The sequence below is a fragment of the Herpailurus yagouaroundi genome, unplaced genomic scaffold (genome assembly GCF_014898765.1).
Source record: "Herpailurus yagouaroundi ecotype Mexico unplaced genomic scaffold, PumYag 191, whole genome shotgun sequence".
NCBI lineage: Eukaryota > Metazoa > Chordata > Mammalia > Carnivora > Felidae > Herpailurus > Herpailurus yagouaroundi.
Window position 1 is genome coordinate 10361622 of NW_024412422.1, and position 15265 is coordinate 10376886.

At 48.2% G+C, this 15265-nt stretch overlaps 1 protein-coding gene across 2 annotated transcripts in view; it reads right to left on the minus strand.

Moving 5' to 3' along the window:
* RPH3A (rabphilin 3A) overlaps positions 1-15265 on the minus strand; it is a 278148-nt gene that overhangs the window by 240243 nt on the left and 22640 nt on the right. Inside the window, exon 1 of one of the 2 annotated variants that reach the window (XM_040443835.1) lies at positions 4723-5005. The exons of the other annotated variant lie outside the window; for it this stretch is intronic. The gene's annotated coding sequence lies outside the window, so the exon portion shown is untranslated. Of the gene's footprint in view, positions 1-4722; positions 5006-15265 lie in introns of those variants that run through there. 2 annotated transcript variants of the gene reach the window in all.

Consider the following 15265-nt stretch of genomic DNA (forward strand, 5'->3'; position numbering starts at 1 on the left):
CTGAATCTCGGGACTTCTGCAGAAGCAATTGGGACATGATTTTCAGCAGGATTTGAGATTTGTAGGGAAGCAACCACCTTACCACCATGAGGGCAGCTTATCTGTGAATGAAGCCCACACAAAGAAAATAGAGTCTGGAGGTAGAGAAAGTGGATCCTGGTGACTTCACTGGAACCTGGATCAAGCCGCACCTGAAGCCTAGACTTTTGAGTTGTATGACCTTTTTGGTTTATGCCAGTTTGGTTGGATTGTTTTTGTAGCTTGAATGAAATAATTATTTTTTTTTAATGTTTCTTTATTTTTGAGAGAAAGAGAGAGCACCCACAAGCTGGGAAGGGGCAGAGAGAGGGAGGGAGGCAGAGAGTCTGAAGTAGGCTCCTTGCTGTCAGTGCAGAGCCCAGTGCAGGGCTCAAACTCAAGAACCATGAGATCATGACCTGAACCAATGTCAGACGCTTAACTGACTGAGCTATCCAGGTGCCCCAGAAAAAAATAATTCTGACTAATTCAGCAAGGGAATGGACAAGATCATTAGGATGTATCCATCCTATAGAATATTATTAGGTAAATCTGTATTTACTGGCCTCGAAATATGTCCATCATCATTAGTAAGAAAAAAAAGCAAATTATACTTCACTCCCACTATGCTTGCTGTAATCAAAAAGATAAACAGTAATAATTGTTAGGGAGGATGTGGAGAAACTGGAACTCTTATACAGTGCTGATACAGCCTTTGAAAAACAATTTAGCAGTTCCCCAGTTTCTATCTTCTATCAAAGATAGAAATTACCGTAAGACCCAGCAATTCCACACCTAGGCATATGTCCAAGGGGATTGAAAACATATGCCCACGGGATGCCTGGGTGGCTCAGTCGGTTAAGCATTCGACTCTTGATTTCAGTTCAGGTCATAATTTCACGGTTAGTGGGTTCGAGCCCTGCGTCACACTCTGCACGGACAATGCCGAGGCTGCTGTGGGTTCTCTCACTCTCCCTCTCTCTCTCCCCCTCCCCTACTTGCACTCTGTGTGTGTGTGTGTGTGTGTGTGTGTGTGTGTGTGTGTGTGTCTGTCTCTCTTTCACAAACAAACATTAAAAAACAGGTAAAAATTTAAAAAATAGTGTTAGCATTATTCATAATCGCCAAAAAGTGAAAACAACCCAAATGTTCATCGTCTGATAAACAGATAAATCGAACGTGGCCTATCCGCACAATGGAATGTTATTCTGCCACAGAAAAGAAGGAAGTGTGGACATCTGCTACAACATGATGAACCTCGAAGACAAGACTCTCAGTGCAATAAGCCAGACGCAAGAGATCATATATTGTATGATTCCATTTATACGAAATGTCTAAATGAGGCGAATCGATGGAAACAGAAGATAAATCAGGGGTTTACCAGGGGCTGGGGAAGGGTGAGGGGAAATGGGGAGTGACTGCCCAGGAGCACGGGTTTCTTTCAGAGAGGATGAAAGTGTTGTTAAGTTTAGATTGTTGTTGGTTTAGGTGAGGGTTACATAACCCTGTGAATGCACTAAAAACATTGAACACTTTAAATGGGTGAATTGTAGGGTTACGTGGCTTATGTCTCAATGAAGCTGCTCTTTAAAAAAGCAAACTGTGGGGGCGCCTGGGTGGCTCAGTCGGTTCAGCGTCCGACTTCAGCCAGGTCACGATCTCGCGGTCCGTGGGTTCGAGCCCCGCGTCGGGCCCCGTGCTGACGGCTCAGAGCCTGGAGCCTGTTTCCGATTCTGTGTCTCCCTCTCTCTCTGCCCCTCCCCCACTCTTGCTCTGTCTCTGTCTCAAAAATAAAAAATTAAAAAAAAAAAAAAGCAAATTGTGGAACAATGTGTGTAGCAGAATCTCACCTTGCTAATAAATAAATCTGATAAACGACAAACGAACTACAAGTCTGAGTCTCTGTGTTACAAGAGACTGTGCCGTTTAGTTGCACAGAATTCCTCTTGGGATGAGCAGTGGATTTGCGAGGAAGAAACATGTCAGCAAGTGACTTGCGGAGGGTAGGAGCCCAAGGCGTGCCCAAATAGCAAGATGTGGTCCCTAAGCTGCCACCTAAGGGGGTGGGTCCTGTTAACTGGAGGGTCCCTTGCGAGGGGCAGCCTGGAATGAACATGGCGTGCCATCGGGGTGGGGTCTGGTGCTCTGTGGGGATGCTCTGCGCAGTAGAAGGAAGGGGACTTGGGGATTCAGGGGGGATGTGGAGGAGGAGGTGAGCCTGGGCATTGCTGGAGGGAACAGACAGAGAAGCAGCAGCCCCAGCAGTGACAGGGCCAAGGGCAGGGCTCGATGCTGGCTGGGGTATGCCTTTGAGGGATACTAGAATGCGCCACCCTCAAAATATGCCTCTTTCAATGATTTTGAGCCACAGGCCATTCAGAACAAGCAGAACCAGGAAAAGCTCTAAACCCAGGGCACATGTTTTCTCTTTGCAAAGGAAATTTCCATTCGTAGAGATGGCTTCCTCTCCTTAACTCTGGCCAGTGATGAAGGCACTCTTAAATCCGCAAAACGACCCTTAGTCAACAAACCTTGTTGGCCATACTTCTCCTGCTCACCTACCTTCCCCAACTGGCCTCCCCCTCAAAAAAGCCCCAAACTAGCCCCTTTTCCTTGAGCCGAAGATGGTCTATCAGCCCAGCTCTAACTGGGCACGGCCACATGTTACATGCATGGTGCCCGTGTTAATAAACGTGTTTTTCTCACATTAATCTGTCTCTCGTTCCAGAGCCCCAGCTGCGAACCGAGAAGGGTAGAAGGAAAAGATTTCGTGTCCTCCCCAATCCTTTGCAACGTAATCCCTTCCTGTGCCTCCTCTAAGAGGGTCCCAGTTAAGTCACTAGAGCTTTTGTGCACATGGAGAGATTCTTCTGTAAGAACTCAAAGATGTGCTAGGTTGCACACTTGGCCTGGGGACAACCACAAATCACCCCAAGATCTGGGAGCTGACATCAGGGATACACATAGAGGCAAGTATTGAAAAAACTCAGGGAAGAGAAAGTCCCACACAGGTAATAGTGGTTTCCTCTGGAGGTAGGACTGACATCAAGGAGCACGAGGACTTTGATTTGTTTCTGTTACATACTTCCGTCTTGTTTGAACTTCTCACAACGAACATGAACTATTCTGTCCTTCTGCAAAGGTAAAAAAACAAACAAACAAAAAAAAAGGCAACTCAAATGCCACCTCCTCCAGGAAGCCTCAGAGGCAGATAATTGCAATAAAGCTGCTGCTTCTGCTGTTTTGGTGCCATTTGAGGGGAATTGACTGTTCTGGTTGCCCCGGAGAGCAGAGGTTGCTCGTTTTGTCTCCCTGATACTGAGCCTATCAAAGGCACCCAGTAATGCTATCTGGGGAATGAATGAATGGGTGCCGAGTGAGTGAGTGAATGAATGAGCGCAGCTATGCCCACCAGCAACACTGGGTCCCACCAGCCTTTGCCCAAGCTCGTCCCATGGAGCCGGCTAAATGACAAGAGTGGCCATTCGGGGACGCTGGGCACACCCCCTGCAGGTGCCTGAGATTAATTACGGCTCGGACTTGCGAGGCTTAATTACATGCGGGGGGGGGGGGGGAGGGGGAGGCGCACGCTCCCAAACCCAGACACCAGAGTCTCCCGTGTTATTCTCTGCCCCCTCTGTCTTCTCCTTCCGACACCTCCAGCTCCCTAAGGAAAGCAAGGGACAAAGGTGGGGCAGAAATGTGTTTCAAACAGGGAGGGAGACAGGACTCGGCTGCAGGGGGCACCTCCACTTGGCCTCAGACGTCAGGGCTCCGGAGGGGGAGAATGTCTTCTTGTATTTTTGGGAAATGGCTCAGCCAGCGGTGATGGTGGGGAGCTGGGTCCTTGCCCGGAGTCAGATCTGCATTACAAACGCCTCTCTAAGCACCCGTCCTCCGCACCACACGCCCCCTCCTGCAAGGAAGATAGGGTGTTTTGGATAAGGTCTATTCTCCCGGCTGAGCTGAGAGGGACCGAAGCCATATCTGTCTCCACCAACCTCCTGGATTTTGCCTACTGGATCAGCATCTGACTGATGATGCCCCCCATGCACCACTCTGGGTGAATAATTAAGAGATCAAGTGGGAGGGAAAAAGAGAACAGAAAAGCAAAACCAGGTTCAAATCCCAGCTTTACCACTGTGCGAAGTGGCTGTGTAGCCTCGAACAAATTGATTAACTTCTCTGAGCTTCGGTGCCACCATCTTTTTTTTTTTTTTTTAATCCTCCCAAGGCCTGGTGCCCAGAAACTTTTACCCTCCCAAACTTTTGTCTTGGAATTAAGGCATCATCATCATCATTGAGAATCCTCTTCTAAGATGCCTTTAAAATGTCTCCAACTCAGCCTTCAACACTTGAGAATGGATCCATGTACCAGAGAAAAACAACCAGTTTAGTAGGGTCCTGATGGCCAGAGACAATAGACAGGTAAGTTTTGATTGGGGGGGGGAAAAAAAGAGGAAGAAGCCCAAAGAAGTTGATCCCAGAGGAAAGGAGAATAAGGTTGATGCCCGAGAGGGTCTTGGGGACAGCATCCAGGCCTTGGTTTCCCCCTCCAAACAACAGACAACATAGAGTCAACTCGATTAAGTGCTTACTAACTTCCAGGCATCATGCTAAGGATATCACAGGTTGTCTTTCACGTTTACAGAAACCCCATCTACAGATGATAAAAACGAGGCCCGAAAAGGTTAAGTAACTTACTCAAGGTCACAACACCAGCAGGTACACGGTGGGGGAGTCAGCTTGAAATTCCGGAGTCTTCAGTTGGCAACAGCGGATTAGGGACGGTTCTCCAGAGGCCTCGGACAGAGTGAGGGAACGTGGGACACGACAAAAGCAGGGAGCAAGTATGCAAAGAAGTCACAAAACCACAGGCCCAGCCACTCCGTTTGCTCCACCACCTGCAGCTGGGGGTCTCAACGGAGACACAGCATCCTGGCAGGAGCGGGGCCCCGAGAAGGGCTGGCTGGCACGGACACCCTTCCCTCCTCTGCTCCCTCCAGCTCCAGGTGGCCCAATGCTCCCAAAACTGTTACCATGGAGACCAGTCTCCAGTGACCAGAGCAGGGAGCTGGGGCTGGTGGCAGGAGGCTGAGGGAAAGGGCTGGCACCGGGTCTGGGGAGCGAGCGCTGGGGGCCCCAGGGAGGTGGTGCCAGGGTTTGCCAGATGGCTGGGGGCAGGGGGCCAGCCCATCTCCATAAGGCAGGTCCCCAGCGATGCCAGGGTCTGCCAGACTCTCCACAAAGCTACCGAGAAAAACAACAACCGAAAGCGCAGAAACACATTTTCCTGTCCTTAGTCACGCCTTAGCCATTTGTGCAGCACCTACTGTGTGCCAGATCCCATGCAAGATGGAACAGAAGGAATGCACAGGTCCTCTGAAACTCATCCATGATTCCCCATTATAGAATGAGTCCCCCCATATCAAACAGTATAAGAACCCCCAATAGAGAGGATATGGATTGGCCCAATGAGAAGTTGTTCCCAGGGTTGGCTGTTATTTGGGGGTTCTTTACCCGTCATGCTTATTTTCATATTAGCACTAATACTAATAAATATCAGTGTCAGTGGTAGTAAGAGCTGACATTTAATCGGCGTATACTATGTGCCAACTATGAAGGACCCTATGATGGACTCCTTCCATCTTCACTACGGGGCGAGGATGTGGGCATTATTATTATCCCCCTTCTGTAGATAATGAATTGAAGCTCAGAGAGGTTCAGTCTTCAGCCCAAAGACACACATCTGGTGTATTCTGTTCGTATTGCCACTGTAACAAATGACCATGAACGCAGGGGCTTGCAGCAATGCAGGTGTTATTCTCTCACAGTTCTGGAGGTCCGAAGTCCAAGATTAGTCTCCCAGGGCCAAAGTCATGGTGTCAGAAAGGCTGGTTCCTTCTAGAGGCTCTGAGGGGAGAATGCTTTCCCTTGCCTTTTCTGGCTTCTTGTGGTTGCCTACCTTTCTGGGCTTAGGGCACCTCCCTCTTCCTGTCCATTCTCTGCTCCCATTGTCACCACAGACTGCAATTTTGTGTCATCCCCCCGCACACACACACACCGCAAAGTTCATGTGTGAAAACATGATCCCCAGTGTGAGCGTATTTGGAGGCGGGGCCTTCGCAAGGTAGTCTCATGAGTGGGATTAACGTCCTTATAAAAGAGACCCCAGGGGCGCCTGGGTGGCTCAGTCGGTTGAGCGTCCGACTTCAGCTCAGGTCATGATCTCGCGGTCCGGGAGTTCGAGCCCCGCGTCGGGCTCTGTGCTGACAGCTCAGAGCCTGGAGCCTGCTTCGGATTCTGTGCCTCCCTCTCTCTCTGACCCTCCCCCGTTCATGCTCTGTCTCTGTCTCAAAAATAAACATTAAAAAAAAAATTTTTTTTAAAAGACCCCAGAGAGTCCCTCTCCCCTTCCACCATGGGAGGACACGGCAAGAAGATGAGGGTCTATGAACCAGGACGTCGCCAGCAGGAAAGGATGGAGACAACCGTCACTCTCCTTTTCACTCTGACCCTCCGTCGTGTCTCCCTCTTCCAAGGATCTGTGCGATGGCAGTGGGCCCACCAGATAATCCAAGAGAGTCTCCCTGTTCAGATCCTTAACTGAATCATATCTGCCGAGTCCCTTACTGGGTGCCGTATCAGATAACACTCACGAGTTCCAGGGATCAAGACGTGGGCACATTTGGGGGCCATTAGTCAGCCTACCACAGTGGTGCTGCAGAGCCAGGAGCCAAGCCTCCCAGGGCTGACCACAGTGTCCATTCTGTGAACGACCAGGCGAGCGAGAGCATCCCTCAGTCCTCGTTCCCCGGCTGGGGAATGCCTGTGCGCTCTGACAAGCACGCGTTGGGGATTCTCATACAGCCAGGCCCTAAAGGTTTAAAACTCAGCCTGGAGGTCGAATTCCCAGATTAGCACCCTCCTGCATCAGTCTGGAGCATGCGTTTAGCAGGATGAGGAAGACCGTGGGCTTTGGAGTCAGGCGGTGCGGGGGGTGCTGGGCTTCAGTGTCCACATTGATCTCTACCGGCTCTGTGACCTTGAGCACGCTCTCTGCCCTCTCTGAGTCTCAGTTTCTCCGTCTGCAACGTGGGCATAATTAGACCCACCTCCCCGGGCTGCTGTGCAGGTTTGAATTTCACCCTGAAGATCTTAGAAATTAAAAAAGCAGGGGTTCCTGGGTGGCTCAGGTGGTTGAGCATCCAACTCTTGTTTTCGGCTCAGGTCACGATCTCATGGATTCACGGGATGGAGTCCCTCATCGGGCTCTGTGCCGACAGCACAGAGCCTGCTTGGGATTCTCTCTCCCCGCCCCTCCCCTGCCTGCGCTTTCTCTCTGTCTCTCAAATATAAACAAATATTTTTTAAAAAGAAAGAAATTCAAAAGTCAAACTCTCTCCCAGGGCCAGATTCCCCCCCAGGATACACCCTAGGCCCAGACCCTCCTCGGGGAACCCCAAGGACAGGCAAGAGAGCCCCGGTCCCGGGTGAAAAGTTTAACACAACACATGGGAAGTGCTAACAACTTCCTGAGAGGAAACCAACGACAAGGCTTCCACCCTGATTCCCAGCCCCATTAAGGGGGTGTGCATTCTGAGAACCAGGGTACCAGCACATGTAACCTTGACCACACCAACAGCCCTTCCAAAGCCAGATAGGTGATGTGGAAAATAAAACAGGAAGCACACGGACTCGTTTCCGCCCTGGAAAGGCACTAAAGGCTGCGATTCAGAGGCCCCTGGGGTATTTCCAGATGAATAGCCCACCCCCACCCCAAAAAAAAATATTTTGACAGGCGGGGCTGAATTACTCAAGTGACATTGCTCCTTATAAAGCAGAGCGTGGGTGGGCAAGAAGTTGTTTTGTTTCCACTTTATTTCTTCACTGGAGTCTTTATGGTCTGGATTTCATTGCCGTTCCAAGAATGCCACACTGCAGAGCCAGGGAAATGTGCTGCAGCAGCTAAGATTCTGGTGAATGCACCTATATTGGACAAACGCTTCAGCCACTAGCCATATGCACATCCATTTAAATGAAGGAGTAGGAGGGACGGTTACCCTACTGCAGGCTGCTAATTCCATTGAGGGGACTCTCATTATTTTTCCTTTTTGTCTCCTTCCTGAGCAGAACAATGCCAGTTACATAAGAGTATTTCTATTTGCTGGAATTAAACAGTAAGTAAGAAATAATGACGGTGATTTCTCTCCAAGATGCTCTGGACGGGATGAGAAACGATCTCGTCGGGGTTAAAACAGTCCCAGAAGGGTGGCAGAAATGACTTTCCTAGAGCAGAATTCTTCTAGTAATAAAAAGAATGTTCAGCTGGCTGTATCTGATTGTAGTGGTTACATGACTGCATTTATTCGTCTAAACTCCTAAAATTATGGGACCGTGAACCAGCTCTACCGTATTAAAATGAAAGCACATAATTACAACTGATAAATAAAACTGATTAACAAACTAGAACATAAGAAAGAAAGAATTCTTGGGATCTGCCTAAACTGGTCCCGGGGAGTATTTCTGCTTCCTGAAAAGCTTATTTCTCTAAGTGTGCGTCGAACCAGTATTTGTTGATCACCTACTACGTTCCCACTAGGCAGAGGGAAAACGGCAATGAATGAGATGACAAAAATCCTTGTCCTCAAGTAACTGACTTTCAATTGGGGAGAGACAAAGTGTAAATAAGGAAGTATGCACATACATCATAAGACAGTCTCAGACAAGTCTACGTGTTACAAAGGCAATAAAATAAGATAATGCAACGTGGAGGAACTGGATGAGGAGCTCCTTTCGATAGACCAGGGGAAGCTTCTCAAAGGAAGAGCTGTTTGAACTGAAACCAGAAGGACGGGAGAGGCCAGCCAGAAGGAACAGCAAGTGCAAAGGTCCTGGGGTAGAAACAGAGGAGATTGGTATAATGTGGCTGGAGCCAAATGAGCCAAGGGAAGGTAATGGATGAAGAAGGGGAGAGGGGGGAAATGAGATGGGGGAGGTGGGCAGGGTCAGATCACTCATAGCTTTCAGGCTACAGAGACAGCCTGAGTTTTATTCTAAATGCAATGGGAAGCCACTGGTAAGTTTCAAACAAGCACACAAAAGGGTGACAATTACTCCAGTGGCTCGAGGGACACTTTGGGAGGTACGCTAGCCATTCTGTCAACACAGACACCAGGGCCATTGGCCCACTATGTCTCAGACTTGCCCTGGGGATTAATTTTCCAGAAAGGTTGAATCTGCTTCCCGTCACTGGGATACTTCCGAACGACAGGATGCAAATGGCAGGTTGGTTCGGGGGGCATGGTCTGTAATTCACTCAAGATATATCATCAGGCACCCATTCTTGCACTGGGGGCACCACAGTGCACAAAGCGATGCAGTGTGTCCCCACACGGAGCCCTGTCGTCAATGCCAGAAAGGCAGCAGGGGAGGGGAAGCACCCAAGATGTGACAGCCTCAATGAGGACGACCTACCGCAGACCTGAGGAAATCTGGAGAGGCTTCTCAGAGGAGGTAAATCAAAGGACAGGCAGAGGGCAGAAGGAGACAAGAAACGGCATTCTAGACAGAATAGCACGTGCAAGGGCCCAGAGGTCACAGGGGAAACCGAGGAGACAGCATTACAACTTGACTGGACCAGAGAACGTGAGGGTACGGTGGTCAGCAGGGCCTCGTAAATCTCATCGAGGGACTTGGAATTTATCCCAGGGATCGTAGGGAGCCATGGAAAAGATTCAAGCTGCAGGAGAAGGAAGGAGTGGACAATCAGATGTGCATGTTAGAAAGATCGAGCTGTCTGTAGGTAGAGAAGAGACTGGCAGTGGGTGGGGTGAAGAAGACAGGAGGCGGGGACTCCAGGGACGAGGCTGGTCAGGTGAGAGACAGGTGAGGAGCCCGTCCAAAGAAGTGACCCTGCGCATGGGAGAGAATAATGGATTAGTGAGCCACAGACGAAGCCGATCCAACAGAACTCCCGACCAGCAGGATGCTAGGATGGGGAGGGGGGGGTCAAGGATACCCCTTGAATTTCACAGATTAATTGTGGCACCATTGGAGAAGAAACCATCTTTGAAGGGCTGGGGAAGATGAATCACCCAGACCTGTAATGTCCAATATGATACCTACAAGCCACACTTGAAATGTGGCTAAAGACTGGGGGCACCCGGGTGGCTCAGTCGGTTAAGCGTCCAACTTCGGCCCAGGTCATGATCTCACGGTTGGTGAGTTCACGCCCCGCGTCTGGCTCTGTGCTGACAGCCCGGAGCCTGGAGCCTGCCTTCGGATTCTGTGTCTCCTTCTCTCTCTCTCCCCTCCCCCACTCATGCTCTGTCTCTATCAAAAAATGAAACAACGTTAAAAAAATTTTTTTTTAATAAAAAAAGGAAAAGAAACGTGGCTAAAGATTAAATGACTAAAGACATGAATTTCTCATTTTCTTTCATTTTAATTGCAAAATTCGATTTGGCCACTGGAAAATTTTTAAGTGTTTTCCAGGCTGAGTTAGGTGAATCTGCTGTGTCAGTTGTAGTAGCTCAGATGCCAGTTTCCCCAAATATCCGAATGAACGGAACATCTCACTCGAAAGCAGAAGTCCTTAATTAATGAAACGAACCATTAACCCCGAGAACAAAAGTGTTTCCCAAAGCCCAATACGTGAATTTGCTAATTTAACACAATCAGTGTCGACTAAGAAACTACCACGGGCAAGACACCAGTTAACACTGTGTATTCGTTAACCGTTGCTAGGTAACGAACCATCCCGGGTCTCAGCCAGCAACCACTTACTTCTCAGGCACAAACTGGTCTGCTGATGAGGGTTAGGCTCAGCAGGGGCAGCTCGCACCAAAGTGCTCTCATCCCCTTTGGACCAGTGGCCATGACTTCCCCCTCACTCTTTGTGCTAAAGCAAGACATGTGGCTGAACCCAACGCCCAGGGGTGAGGAAATACAGGGTGTCCCAAAGGTTTTAGCGCAGCTTTAAGTTTCAACCACTGTGAAAGTATAAATGCTACAAACTTACAAAACACATCACTTGAAATTTTCTTTTATGGGGCGCCTGGGTGGCGCAGTCGGTTAAGCATCTGACTTCAGCCAGGTCACGATCTTGCGGTCCGTGAGTTTGAGCCCCGCGTCAGGCTCTGGGCGGATGGCTCAGAGCCTGGAGCCTGTTTCCGATTCTGTGTCTCCGTCTCTCTCTGCCCCTCCCCCGTTCATGCTCTGTCTCTCTCTGTCCCCAAAATAAATAAACGTTAAAAAAAAAAAAAAGAAATTTTCTTTTATGGTCTTTTACGCTTGTTTAGTATTGTAACTTTGAGGACAAAACTTCTAATTTTTGGTTTAAATCCCTGCGATTGAAGATGCCAAACGTTGACCAACACAAGTCACTGCGTGGTCACACGACCAAGGGCGTGGCTATAAGGAAGGAGAAAGAATTCAAGACAGTGATACAGCGTAGCACACAGTGATGTAAAGAGTGCGCAAGGAGCTTCCGTTCTGGTTGGATGGAAAAGACGGGCACTGATCGTGGTACGTGCAACAAAGAAACACTAATAAACACATGTACAAAATATTACATTGGACTTCCACTGCGGAAAACAAACATGAGCCAGACAGCACGTGGTTTCATATGCATCATTTCATTTACTTCCCACAAGAAAATGAAACAGATAGATGTTAAATCTGAAGATCAGAGAGAGTCAGTGGCTTTGTTAAGATCACACAGTAAACATTCAATCCCAGATCTAACTGCAAAGCTTGCGCTCTTGACCTCTTAACTAGATGCTGCGTTCCCAAAATTAAATGTAACAGTAATTCACTGAGTTCCCAAAATTAAATGTAACAGGAGAGAAAAGGAATTGAAAGTCTTCCTGGAAAAGAGGGGCGCCTGGGTGGCTCAGTTGGTTAAGTGTCTGACTTCAGGTCACGATCTTGGAAAAGAGGGGCGCCTGGGTGGCTCAATTGGTTAAGCGGCAGACTTCAGCTCACGTCATGATCTCACGGTTTGTGAGTTCAAGCCCCACTCTGCTGACAGCTGGGAGCCTGGGTCCTGCTTCCGATTCTATGTCTCCCCCGCCTCTCTCTACCCCTCCCTGGCTCATGCTCTGTCTCTGTCTCTCTCTCTCCCTCTCAAAAATAAACATTAAAAAAAAAAATCTTCTTAGAAATGAAACTCTTTTTCTTTGGGTCCCAGAAGTCTGAGTTTGTTAAAAAGAAAACCACAGGTCCAAAATGGTGTCACTTAGGCCAACTCACCAAACTGGAACTTAAATACCTAACCTAGCTGCACTTTCAACCTCCCCCAGAAATTTCAGGAATTTTCTGGTCAGCACCAGTAAGGTAATCTGTCACACAGGCCCTCTCCATCCCCCAAAGGAAGATGAAGTAATCCACCTACTAAGACCTTCATGTCCCCCAAACGAAGGTGACCTCCCCTGAAATAATCCTTTTTTTGTGTGTATGACTTCCTTGTCCTGCCTTTAACATCCCTTCCTTCTCTGCAGCCCTTTGGAGCTCCCCTCTACTTGCTGGGTAGGATGCTGTCCATTTAATAATCAAACAATTATTAATCACTTAATATGAATTTAATAAGGGCAATTAGATCTTCAAATATACCGGGTTGAATTTTTTTTAACAAGTTTGATGCTGATAGGTAGAAAGAAAGAAAGAAAGAAAGAAAGAAAGAAAGAAAGAGAGAGAGAGAGAGAAAGGGAAGGGAAGGAGAGGCACAGAAAATGGAGGGAAGAGATTGAATCTCAGCATGCACAGGTAAAGTTTAAGGTCCCAGGGCACATGCAGATGAATGGAGCCACCCAATTTGGCTTCCCAAGCAAGTTGAGACCAGATTCGGGGCTGAAGAGTCCGTGTTCAATGCACAGGGAGGCCCTAAAGGTTTTAGGGCAGGAAAGTGAGCTAACAGCAAACTGTCTTTCTGCTTAGCCATAAAATGAACAGTGTGTTGAGTGAAGAAGAACAATGCATTTAACACACAAGAGACCAGACCAGAATCACAGCTAGGCATTTGGGGAGGCAGGTGAAAATGGAGACAGAACCCATGAACAGCACCATTCACCAAGAGCCCCTCTCAGGGAACCCTCTGTTCCTCAACTACCGTGAAGACGGGAAAAGCATTTCCACAGGGGGTGCCAGGCTTGCCTTCAAACCCCTCAGACACTCAACTCCAGGTAGATGATTCAAAAGAACTTTTCTAAAAATGTTTTATTTATTTTTGAGAGAGAGACAGAGCATGAGCGGGGCAGGGACAGAGAAAGGGGGGAGACCCAGAATCCCAAGCAGGCTCCAGGCTCTGAGCTGTCGGCACAGAGCCCAACACGGGGCTGGAACTCATGAGCTGTGAGATCATGACCTGAGCCGAAGTTTTACGCTTAACCGACTGAGTCACGCAGGCGCCCCTAAAAAGCACTTTTTGCAACGAAGTGCTTCTCTTTCTCTTTATGCCATTGGGTTTGTCTTCAAAGTCAAACTGCATTAGCCAGTTCCTGGAGCCAATGGGAGAGGAGAGAAATCACTGGTTGCTTTTCACTAAGCCTTGTTAGACTGCAAAGGGAAAAGGGGGGGGTGGTGATTATGTACATCAGTATACTGCTCCACACGCCTGCATTTAAAAAAAAAAAAATTCTGACCAATTCCTCTGGCTTCTGTTAATTCTGAGCAACTATTATCTAAAATTATTACAGCAAGCAAAGGCAAGCAGGAAATAATGAATACATTTTTTTAAAATAAATAGAATGCTATAAAGGCAGTCTGAGGGTGGTGGATTGTTAGAGCTGAAAAGAACCTCAGAAATTATGCAAGTGGGGTGCCTGGGTGGCTCAGGGGGTTGAGCATCCGACTTCGGCTCAGGTCATGATCTGACCATTTGTGAGTTCGAGCCCCGCGTTGGGCTCTGTGCTGACAGCTCGGAGCCTGGAGCCTGCTTCGGATTCTGTGTCTCCCTGTCTCTGTGCCCGTCCCTCACTCATGCTCTCTCTCTCTCTCCAAAATAAATAAACATTAAAAAGATTTTTTTTTTTTAATTATAAAAGGGGTGTCTGGGTAGCTCAGTCGGTTAAGCATCCAGCTTTGGCTCAGGTCATGATCTCATGGTTCATGGGTTCAAGCTCCACGCTGGGCTCTGTGCTGACAGCTCAGAGCCTGGAGCCTGCTTCAGATTCTGTGTCCCTCTCTCTCTGCCCATCCCCCACTCGCGCTCTGTCACTCTCTCTCTCTCAAAAATAAATAAAACATTAAAAAAATTTTTTTAAAGAAAAGGTGCCTCTGAACGTTGACTGCCACTCACTAAGCGAGCACTTCTTACGTAAGGTCTTATCTAATCTGTGTACCATTCCAATGAGGTGGATAGTCTTTATCCCCATTATACAGATGAGAAAAACCAAGATGTGCAAAACAGGAAACTTGCCTGGAGTACATGCTGTGCACGCTGCAGCTAGAACTTGAAGCCAAATCGAATACAAACTTACGCTCCATTCACAAGAGGATACGCAAATTAGGATATTAACTCTGAAGGAGACCAGCATACGGGCACCTTAAATATCCCACTCTGGCCTAAGGGTTATTTTGAACTGAAGGCAACTGAGAAAACAATGGACACAGGAAGAGCTCTCTGCCCTCCCCCTTTCTGCCTAGAAGCAGGTCATAAACTGCCCTTTATAAGGGTGACTTACGTTTCCATTTGTAAAGTGCGCCCTCCCCCAGGCCAGGGAAAGGAGATCACCGGAGATAACTTGAGTCTGCATAACAGACCTTACCAAGCAACCCTTCTCCGTTACATGCTGCCTCATCACCTTTCCACAATGTACCACCCCTAGGAGCCCAAACCCCCATCTCCTTTGTCCAGTCACTTCTCTGCAATTTACCACCCTTTATTAAAATGAGTCCCCAATCCAATCTCTTCTTTGGGTTTCCACTTTTTTTTTTTTTAATGTTTATTTACTTTTGGGACAGAGAGAGAGAGAGAGAGAGAGAGAGCACGAGTGGTGGAGGGGGCAGAGAGAGAGAGAGGGCGACACAGAATCCGAAGCGGGCTCCAGACTCTGAGCTATCAGCACAGAGCCTGATGCGGGGCTCGAACTCACAAACTGTGAGACCATGACCTGAGCTGAAGTTGGACATTCAACCTACTGAGCCACCCAGGTGCCCCTGGGTTTTCACTCCTTTCTATGAAGCCCTGTGCACACAAAAATATTAATATAAATAAAATGTGTATGTCTTTTCTCCTGTGAATCTT